Source organism: Papio anubis, unplaced genomic scaffold (genome assembly GCF_008728515.1).
Source record: "Papio anubis isolate 15944 unplaced genomic scaffold, Panubis1.0 scaffold139, whole genome shotgun sequence".
Taxonomy (NCBI): domain Eukaryota; kingdom Metazoa; phylum Chordata; class Mammalia; order Primates; family Cercopithecidae; genus Papio; species Papio anubis.
The window spans coordinates 99,737-111,923 of record NW_022161347.1 but is presented as its reverse complement, the minus strand read 5'-3'; positions in this window follow the sequence as shown (position 1 = coordinate 111,923).

The following is a 12,187-nucleotide window of genomic DNA, read 5'->3' as shown; positions in this document are numbered from 1 at the left end:
CAATTAAGTTTTGTTCCCCAAGCCTATACCCAAGTGTTTTTGTTTGCTTTTAGGGCTTGGGATCAAATTCCTAAAAGTGGAGTTCAACAGGGATCTTTTATAAATGTTCAACAAGGGCCTCAGGAGCCATTTGTTCAATTTGTCAATCTGTTAACCCTGGCAATTAAAAGACAAATTAGTCATGCCCAGGTTGCTGATATCTTATTGTTGCAACTGGCTTATGAAAACGTTAATGTGGATTGCCAACAGGCAATGCAGCCAATCAGAGGAAAAGCAGCTACAGTCGGGGAATTTGTCTGAGTGTGTCAACTGGTAGGGACTGAAACACACAAAGCCAAAATATTGGCTATGGCATTAAAGCCTCCTAAAGAGAAAAGGAAGAAAAACCCAAATTGTTTTCTAAGCAGAGAGCCAGGTTATATGAAGCGGGAATGCCCCAATAGTAGAGACCAAGTTAACTCAGGAAAAGAACTCCCTTCTGTATATCCCCAATGTAAAAAGGGGAAACATTGGGCAAATCAATGCAAGTACAAATTTGATAAAAACAGCAATCCCCTAGGTGAGAAACTTCATTAGGGGTTAGCCCCAGACCCCGCTCCAAACTGGGGCAATGCCAACAGCTTTCCTCGGTCAGATGGAAAGCCCGCAGTCCTCTCTCTCAGAGCAGCCACCTCTAGGAGCACAGGCCTGGACTTACTCTGCCCCAACAAATTAGTGCTAAAAGAAGGAGAAGATCCTAAAAGGGTTGCAACAGGGATCTGGGGCCCACTGCCTCAGGGAACAGTGGGATTAGTCATAGGGTGATCAGGCCTATCCAGTAGAGGAATCAATGTGTTCACCAGGGTAATTGATAGTGATTACCAAGGTGAGATATTATGATGGAATGTAAAGGTCTGCATATTCTTCCCCTGGATCAAAGATAGCTCAGTTACTACTCTTACCATACTGGGTCCCCAACACTCAGGGAAAGGAAAGGGGAAAGGGAAGTTTTGGAAGCATGGGAGCCACAGGGGTATACTGGAACCAATTAATCACTGATCAGAGACCCATGATTACCTTAAAAATTGGAAATAAAAATTGTACTGGCTTATTGTACACAGAGGCAGACATTTTTATCATTAGTGATCAAAACTGACTGGAAACTTGGCCTTGGGTCACTCAGAAACAAAAAATTGTTAGCATCAGGGACATGCACACAGCCAAGCAGAGCAAACATCCCCTGACATGTTGTGATTTGGAAGAAAGAAAAGCAGTTATACAACCTCTAATCATGCCCATCCCTGTTAAACTTTGGGGACAAGACCTATTAGCCCAATGGGGGGTCACTCTGCAGAGCCCTTTTTAATAATGGCCACTGTTGTAATTCCTCCCCTACCCCTGATGTGGCTCTCTCAATATCCAATTTGGGTAGAACAGTGACCTTTAAAGGGAGAGAAATTACAAAGGGTCCATGAATTAGTTGAGGAACATTTAAAAGCTGTCCATATAGAGCCATCAAACAGCCCTTGGAATTAGTCCATTTTTGTCATTCCCCAAAAGTCTGGTAAATGGAGACTTTTGCATGACTTATGTGCTATCAATGCTAATTTGCAACCTATGGAGCCTCTTCAACAAGGGCTCCCTTTCCCCATGGCGATTCCTCGAGATTAACCTATAGTCATTATTGACTTAAAAGACTGTCTTTATACTATTCCCCTTGCAAAACAGGACAGAGAAAAATTTCTGTTTACAATACCAGCTATCAATAATGAAAGGTCAGTTTGCCAATTTCATTGGAAACTACTTCCTCAAGGAATGCTAAACAGTCCTACCATGTGTCAGTATCATGTAAATCAGGCTTTGCTCCCCAGTAGAAAATAATTTCATAATTGCAAGATTATTCATTCTAAGGATGATATGTTACTGGCATCTCCAACAGAGCCAATACTTGTAAGTTTATATGCCTCTGTCAAAAAGAATACACAATTAAGAGGTTTAATCATAGCACCTGAAAAAGTACAGATGTCCTCTCCTTAAAAATATCCTGGATAGATACTAACTTCCCGGTCAGTAAGACCCCAGAAGGTTAAATTAAATCCTAACAACTTACACACCTTAAATGAATATCAAAAATGACTAGGTAATATTAACTGGCTTTGTCCCACCTTAGGCATAACTAGTGATAAGTTACAAACCTGATTTCTATCCTAAAAGGCAATGCAGACCTAGACTCCCCCAGGTATTTAACCCCCGCAGCACAAAGGGAAATTGAGGAAATAGAGCAAGCTATTTGTCAGAGGCAACCAGATCATAGACTCACGATATTCAGTCCAATTATTTGTTTTTCCTACCAAACATTCCTCAACAAGATTAATGGGACAGATGGCCCCAGGACTGCCCTTTCTAGAATGGGTTTTTGCTCACCTATCAGGACTAAAACACTATCTCCCTCTATCCAGCTAGTTAGTAAACTTATCTATACAGGCTGCAGACGATGCAATCAATTGCTAGGTTATGACCCTGATGTCATAAAAATTCCCTTGAGTAAAAAACAATTCAAAGCAGTTTTGCCCTTATCTCTAGACCTGCAGATAGCACTCTCTGATTATGCAGGCCATATAGAAGATGCCCTTCCTGCTGACAAACTACTTCAGTTCTTATCTTGTACTGCTGTAGTTATACCTACAAAAGTAGTTCACTCCCCCATACCTAATGCTTTAATGTTTTTTACTGATGGCTCTGGGAAAAATGGAAAAGCGGCTATCTGATGGGAACCACATAACTCCCTCACTCGATCTGGATTTACTAGCACTCAGAGAGCTGAGGTTGGAGCCCTAATATTGGCCCTAGAAACCTTTTCCACTCAGCCTATCAATATTGTTAGTGACTCTGCTTACTCCATTTATTTATTGCAGAACCTTGAGACAGCCGTCATTAGGTCCACTCTTGAACCCATCCTGTGTGCACATTTTCTTTTACTTCAGCAATTGCTAGATCAATGTACACATCCTATTTTTATTACACACATTTGGACCCACACCTCACTGCCCAGGCCACCGGTTTATGACAATAATCAAGCAGACCTGCAGATTATGACATCATTGCTTGACCAAGCCACCCAATCACATCAATTTTTCGACCAAAATTGGAGAAATGTATCTAAACAATTTCAAGTTACCCAAAGACTAGCTAAACAAATTATTTTATAATGCCCAGATTGCCAGCTTACAGTCACATCCCCTCCTTCAACAGGTGTTAACCCTAGAGGACTAGAATCTAATCAGTTATGGCAAACAGATACTACACACATCCCTGAATTTGGAAAACTAAGATATATACATGTATCTGTTGATACCAATTCCCACTTAATCAGGACTCATGCTCTTCCTGGAAAGTCTGCCTGATATATCATTAAACATCTTCTCTTAATTTTTGCATTTATGGAGTGGCCCACAAAAATTAAAACTGATAACGGTCCGGCTTATATCAGCTCACAATTTCAACAATTTTGTCACACGTGGAACATCCAACATTCCACAGGCATCCTTTATAACCCCTAAGACAGGTCATAGTAGAATGTGTCCACTCCACCCTTAAAAATATGCTCAAAAAACAGAAAAGGGGGAATATGAGTAAGGACCCTGCAACACTATTGGCAAAAGCCTTATTTACCCTTAAATTTTTAAATGTAGATGATAAATTTCAATCAGCCATAGAAAAGCATTTTGCAAAACGCCCTCAAAACATAAAACCTGTGGTTTTATGGAAAGATGTAAATAGTAATGTATGGTGTGGTCCAAATGATTTGCTAACATGGGGAAGAGGATATGCTTGTGTTCACACCCCCTCAAGCCCTCTTTGGATTCCAGAATGATGCATCAAACCATACCATGGCATGACTAGGACCCAATCCAGTACCAGAAATGAAGGAAATGACCCTGCCGGACCCACAGCCCCAGTCGATGCAGCTTCCTCGGATGACAGGCCCCGGACATTACCTGGGGAATGCTGAAGAAGACAACTCAGGAGGCTGAGCAAATCCTGCTCCAGACACAGACACCATTCACTCCAGATAATGTATTCCTTGCTATGCTTTCTGTTGTACATTGCAAGTCTCATAGGGTAATAACCTTTCTTATTCTCTCACTCTGCCTGCAACCCACACCTGCTGCACTCTATTGGGCTCATCTCTTAGATCCGTCTTTCTTCCACCCTGTTACCTAGGCAGACACTCCCTTCCCAGCCTCTAATAACATAACTATTTGGCTGGGAGGGATTGAGTTGCCCCCGGTAGTGTCCCTCATTAATGGCACACATTGGACTAAGGTGCCAGGTAACACTACATATCACTCCACAATCCTCCCACTGCGTGTAAGTTATAAAAGTTCTAACCCTTACTGTGTACCTGCCCAAACACAATTATGGCTACATTATGGCAAAGGAAATGCCTTAACATTCTTGGTTGCAGGTAGTCTCAAACCAGGCAATGCAACCAATGCCACTTTCCCCAACATTCCTCCCTGTGCTAAAGAACAAAGCTGGGAAAGTAATGGATTCCACTTTGGCTGGGAGGTCTGTCACGGGGGACAAGCCTGTAGCCTCCAGTTAGGCAATTATAACATCTTAGCCTGGAGCTCCCACAGCCATTTGTCTGCATCAATCATGGCATCAATCACAGTTTCATAGGCACATTCCATTCCCCTATGATTTGGGCCGATGGGGGGACGGGATATCCCAGACCCCAAGTAGACTCCATGCTACCCCAAGACACTTTATGGCACCTGGGACATCTTAGCACCCCCTTAACACCTGGCGTGGGATACATCATAATTCCAGTAACAATTATACTATGACCTTTATTCATAATCACACAGATGAGTGCCTAATTTGCACTACGCATCCATATGTTTTCCTTATGGGAACCAATATTTCCATTATACCCCAAAACTCCAAGTTTGTGACCCAAGTGCAGGGACAGGTTTGGTTCGCGTCATGTATCACTAATTACAATATATCTAACTTAAATGTTACTAGTGTCATGGTATTAAGGAGACAATTTGAGGCATTCCTACCAGTCAATTTGACACGCGACTGGCAAGGTTCCTCTGCTCTTGCCACCTTAGAACGTGCCCTGTCCCAGGTCAGACACAAAAAATTCATAGGTACACTTATAGCCTTTATAGTCTCAACCATAGTCATCCTAGCCACTGCTAGTGTTGCTGTTGTATCTATTACTGAATCAGTACAAACAGCTACCTTTGTGGACAACTTGGCCAGAAATATGACTAATGAACTTCTCTTACAGCAGGGTATAGATCACAAGATTCTTGCATGTCTGCAAGCCCTTGAGGCTACCTTGGAATATATAGTGGAATGACAAGATGCACAGGCATTCCAATAGCAATAGAACTGTGACTGGGAGCATAAGCATATCTGTGTCACCTCTCTACCTTGGAATCAATCAATACGTAGTTGGGATGAAGTGAAACAACACCTCTGGGGACCCTTACATGATAATTTAACAGCAGACATAAAGCAACTTAAAACTAAAATTCAAGAATCCCTAAATGCCATAGATCTACATGCCCAACAAACAGCCATATGGAAGGATGTACAAGAACATCTCTCCTGGATAGACCCCCACTCCTGGCAGTCAATCCTTCATTGGAAAAGGATATTTTTGATTATGCTCATGTTTATCTCGCATTATTTACTAATTCTAGGATGTAAAGCTGGAAAACAAGCTGTGACCGCTACACCTGACAAACCTATTGCTGCACACATCTGTACTCTTCAACCAACAAAACCTGATGCAAAAATACAGAAAAGGGGGAGATGTAGGAGATCAGTCACGGTGGTGGGAGAAGCTATAAGGAAAGATGCAAACCTTCTTGAAAGGTCGGAAGGTCTTGCAAAAGCTTCGGGAGAGAATAAAGTTGAAGGCAGCTAATTCTCTTACTCTGAGGCTAAGGGTGAGGACTAGGTAACAAGGGAGTGTAAAGAAATCTATTTAGATAAGCTTATTTACTTATGTCATCCAGAGACCGACCTTTGATCATCCACGTGCAAGACTGCTCCCTGCAAGGGGGGACAACAATGTTAATTACCCACAGATTGTGTTGGCTCCAGGCTTTTGATATTATACCAGTACTGAAAAAATACAAGCAGTTCTGGCTTATCGGGGCTGCTGACTCTTCAGCCACCTAGTGCTAGGCAGTCCTCTAGCTGCTCTTTCATGGGATACCTGTGTCTGAGTACTCCTTTCATCTGTTGCTCAGCCAGGGTCTGCAGGACAGACCTGGCAATGTTGAGTTGAAGCTCAGTTGAGGTCTAATAGGAAATACTGTTTACAAATCATCAGAAGGGCAGCATCGTAGAGGCCTGTTTTCTACAGGATTCTAAGGATGCTGATTTTCTTCTGGCAAGATGCATTTTTCTGAGAATGGCTATTGCCACCACACACTCACAGGCCAAGGGCCCCTCCTCAAAAATCTGACAAATATGGGACAACCCAGCCTAGGTTGAAGAGATGAAGAAAGAGTTTGAGGACCAGGCACAAGAGCTCTGTCTGCTCCACCTCCTGGCTCTAGGTCAGACAGAGACGCTGGGGTACCAAAAGAAATTCCTCACATGTTTGCTACCTTCCAATTTTCTGTCCCCTCTGTTGTTTATTGAGTGAAAAGGATGGCTGGCTTATAAGGAACATCAGATAGCCTACTTCAAGTCCACAGTGATTTTCAGGACTGGGCATTTGCTGTTACTTTACAGGTCTGGCCAATGCCTGGTGTATGAGAGAGGCGTTCATGACCAACGTGAGAAGGTACTACTTGCTTACATTTGTTGCCTCTAGTGCAAGTACATTCACCTTGATTCCTCTCCAGGCATGTGGTTTGATTTACTTTGGCCAGAAGTAGCAACTGAGGCCCAATCTGCACTGTGCCCACAGGAAACTTCACAAAGGTTTACATATGGAAAGCATTTAGGGCCATGTCTGCCTTGGCTGTGGGAACGGGTGGGGCTAGGCTGGCATCTCTGCTCTCAATTGCCAGACTGTAGAGAGAGGCCTTTGCCTTCTTCCACAAGGTGTTTCCAATAAAGGGGGCATATTTCCTTCATTAGAAATAAACACAGATTGACAAGATCATAGCGTTTCTTGGGAAAAGAAGAAAACAGTCTTCAAATGTCTTCTGTAAGCTCCTCTGATGTGCATCTAGGTGGGGCTGGCATGGGGAAGAGAGAGGTGTATTATGAGGAAAGCAAGAAAAGCACCCACACCATTCCATCACTGGATTTGACTTCCCAAACTAAAGAGGGTAGGATAACATCTGCTTAGCTACATCATAGGCCATCAAGGCTTGAAGAGACATAGGCTGCAACCTCCCTATAATGCCGATGAGGACACAGAGCCCAGGGAGGCTGAAGAATCTGACCAGTTTACACAGCAGTCAGGGCAGAGCTGAAGCTAGAACCTGCAACTCCTAATTTCAGTCCAGTGTATTTTCTGAAGTACTCCATTTCATCCAACCACACTGTCTCAACAACTGACAAATCTGTTCATGTGTGGTTGGTGCTATATAAGGCAATGGTTTTCAACCTACAGTCATGTTGTGAACCTCTGCGATATTTGAAAAATTACCAACACTTGGGCCTCATACCCTGAGATTTCAATTTCATCGGTTTAGTGTGAGGCCCAGCTTAGACATTCTTAAGAACTCTCCACTTGATAGTCACAGAGTTGAGAGCCATTACTTTAAAGAATATATATGGGAAATACTGGCATTTCCTCTCCATTTTGCTGTGAACTTCACACTGCTCTAAAGAGATAATGTCTTGTCTGGGTGTGGTGGCTCACGCCTGTAATCCCAGCACTTTGGGAGGCCAAGGTGGGTGGATCACAAGGTCACAAGTTCAAGACCAGCCTGGCCAACATAGTGAAACCCTGTCTCTACTAAAAATACAAAAAATTAGCTGGGCGTGGTGGTGGGTGCCTGTAATCCCAGCTACTCAGGAGGCTGAGACAGAAGAATCACTTGATCCCGGGAGGCAGAGGTTGCAGTGGGCCAAGATTGCACCACTGCACTCCAGTCCGGGTGACAGTGTGAGACTTCATTAAAAAAAAAAAAAAAAAAAAAAAAAAAAAAAAAAAAAAATAAAGTCTTAAGAAATAAAATAGGAATATAAAGATGAAAATGAAAATGACATGTTTCTAGGATCTCATGAGGAGGCAAACAAATACATAAATAACTTCCAAGCTAGGTGCTATAGAAGGTCCAAGAAGAATGTGTGATCCTGACTGAACTATGCTGTCTATGGCCAGAGGACTAATTTGGGTAAACTCTACTCTTTGTTCCATTGAGGCAAAGCTTACTTACCTTCCAGGCCTATCTCAAATCACACCTCTTCTATGGGCCTTTTTAATAAGACTCCAAAAACAGCTGGCATGCCTTTTCTCTAAACTCGTACACTACCCACAGGCCATAGGCAAACAATGTAGCACCAATTTATATATTAGTTTCATGTTACACTACAGTAATACTGAAATGAAAGCTTCTACTTGTTCAGTGCATACCGTGTGCCAGCCACACTTTACGTTTTCTACACAGCACCACCAATGCTCCCAGGAGCTCTATGATGCTGGTATTAATATACCCATTATACAGATCAGGAAACTGAAACTCAGAGATGTCAAGTGCCTTGCCCCAAACCAGACAGCTGGTAAAGACATGAATTCAGGTTTGCATGTCTCTAGAGTTCTTTTCAACATGTCATTTTGTATCAAGTACAAATAATACTTCTTTATTATAGCATGTACTCCTGACATATTATTTTGAAAACTGTTAACTTCTTTGCTGTTCATTCACTTGTTTAATTCTTACTACAACCCCACTATCAATTCTATTTGTGAGGGAATTAAGTCTAGAAAAATTAGATAAAATGCTCAAGATTCCATAGCCTGGCCAGAAACCCAGGTGTTCTATTCCAAGTGCAGGGCCATGTCACTGCCCACATATGCCATGTGTCGGGCTCTGTTCCATGCTAATGTAAAGTCCCCCAAGAGAAAGCCTGTGTTTGTTGCTGCTTTTGTACTTTCCACTGATGCCAGATATGCAGCCTGTTGCTTCATTAATTGATTTGCCAAGAAGTAGCAAGAATGTCCCCATGACACGGCCAGACCCTAAGGACTTGAAGAACGAAACCATAACAATTCTTTGGGGGCTGAAAATAACTGCTGAGAAGACATAACTGTGGGTTCTTTTTAGTGCCATGACTAAGTTATATTCTAGAAAAAAACAAACAAACAAAAATCCAACCTTTCAGTCACCATTTTTGAAGGAATGATTCTTAACTATCTCTATCAACTAACAGAAGCAAACAGCAAAAGTGAAAGAAGTGACCTGCCCACGAACAAAGGATGGATCGGTGGAAGAGAGACAGTCAACTTCCTTTCTCCTTCTCCCCCAAAAGTTTCCAATTTAAATCCGCAGAATCTCCAATCTCAATCCCAGTTATCTGTCTATGACACAGCAATGTCCCTTTAGTCATATCCCATCTCATTTCATAAAGGATTCAAAGTAGCTTGCACTGTGGAAAAAAAAAAAAAAAAGTAATGATAAAATATAAACAAGTAAAGACTACCAAGGCTGAGGAAAACGTAAATATAAAAAGTGAAGTCCAAGGAACAATGCCTTTATTAGAAAGGAAACTGTCTAAAGCACAAAGGACTGCACTGCATTTAAAATAGATCTTCCATGCATGAGGTTTAGTTGATGAGGTATTTTTAGGGGCTCAGTCGCTACTGTGGGTTTTACTCCATGCCAGATATTGACCCAGAAGAATAATTAAAGCAATGAAACTATAGAATTTATCTCCAGGATGTGGTCAGCACACAATATTCATGCCTCCTTGGTTAAAAAGGAGATGTGTTTTCCAAGTCTAATGTTGCCAAAAAGACCACGTCAGTGCTTTCTGCGGAATGAAACTCATATTTCAACAATAAGTCTGAATCATGACCATTTATTTATTCAACAAATACTGTGACAATAGATTACCTGCCAGGAACTGTGCAATGCACTGCTAATTCAAAGACAAGACACAGACCCTCTCTTATAGGACTTCTCTCTCGGGAGGAGCAGAGAGGCTTGTAAATATACAATATGTAAAAACATAACAAGTATGATTGGAGAGGAATGCATAAGGAGTTGTTAAAGCAGGGATAGCGACAACCACGTCACTGAGGTTAGCAAGCACATCTTAGCTTCTAATCTAACATCTTAACTTGTAACACATCTAGTTATAAGGATGCAGAGCTTCTGGGTTGGCAGGGGTGAGAGTGGGCATTCTTAATTGAGTGGAACTGATAAAATCATAGAAGATTTTGTGACTTGCTAAACATCTCTGTATTTCTGATTTGATACTGTGGAGAAGTAAGGCAGACAAATGCAGCAGCGCCATCTCAAAAAGTGGCGGCCAGCAGGAATAGGACAGAGGAGTATGAAGAAATGCTGTAGCAAGTATTTTGTCATATCCAGGTTAGTGAGACGAATTTCTTGGCAGTATAGGCATATTGTTCTTGGCAATTCTCTATATGGTAAAGGGAACTTCAGGATCCAAATCAACTTTCTGGCTGACTATGCATCCATTCAAACCACCTATGATCACATTTAAAACACAAATCTAGCATCTCAAGAGAGATTTAAAATGGAAGGTTTGTTTGCCAGTGATCTGCACCAAAAACTGGAAGCCAGCAATCAAAGGTGAACAAGTGTTTCAAACTTTCAGGCCTCTGATGCCTGACTCAAAAATCTGAAGCATCCCCTTCTTGCTGAGCCAGCTAAAGAATACTTTGGCCATCATACAAAAATATAGTATTAATATACCATATTCACAGTATAGTTATATATTATATGTAATACATTCAGATTATATATATATGTGTATAAATAGATATTTATATAGTATAGTATGAATGCTGAATAATTTATAAAATTATTATAGGCAAAAGGTAACTTGCTTAGTAGAATTTACAGTGATTGATTCCAGCATATGAATCTGAAGACGTTCCAAAGTAGAGGTCCATGGAAACTGGACACTTGCCTAGTGTTAGCTCAAGTCAGGTTCTGACTTTCTCCTGTGGAAACAAAAGCAGATAAGGTAACTTTCAAAGAAAATTCTTTTTTTCCTTAAACTGACTCATAGCTTAGAAGTTGAGAAAATAAAGAAACAGCTAAGAAATAGTGAAGGGTGTTGAATGTCTAAGGGAATTAGAAAAAAAGAAGAGCCTTAATAGGAAGTGTGCACATTTGTGACCAAAAACTAAGCTACCAGAAACTATGAAGAATGAATCCAGAAGTCTTAGCTAGAGTAATCATGCAAGATAAAGAGATAAAAGGCATCTGAATAGGAAAAGAAGAAGTAAAATGATCTCTCTTTGCTGATGATATGATTCCATACACAGAATATCCTAAAGACTCAGCCAAAAGGCTCCTGGAACTGATAAACAACTTCAGTATACTTTTAGGATACAAATCAACACACAAAAATCAGGAGCATTTCTATACACCAAAAATGTTCAAGCCTTGAGAATCAAGTCAAGAACATAATTCCATTTACAATAGCCCCCAAAAATAAAATATCTAGGAATACATCTAACCAAGGAGGTAAAAGATCTCTACAAGGAAAACTGCAAACACTGCTGAGAGAAATCATAGACAACACAAACAAATGGAAAAACATTCCATGCTCATGGATTAGAAGAATCAATTTCATTAAAAAGGCCATACTGCCCAAAGCAGTCTACAGATTCAATACTATTTCTATCACGGTATCAATGTCATTTTTCACAGAACTGGAAAAAAAACTATTCTAAAATTCGTATGGAACCAAAGAACAACCTAGATAGCCAAAGCAATCCTAAGCAACATGAACAAAGCCAGAGGTATCATGTTATGTTACTTTAAACTATACTATACGGCTACAGTAATCAAAACAGCATGGTTCTGCTACAGAAACAGACACATGAACCAATGGAAGAGAATAGAGAACCCAGAAATAAAGCTACACACTTGTAGCCACACGGTATTTGACAAAGTCAACAAAAATATGCAATGGGAAAAGGGCCCCCTATTGAATCAACAGTGCTGAGACAGAAGCTTTTGCTGTGCAGAAGCTCTCTAGTTTAATTAGGTCCACTTGTCAATTTTTATTTTTA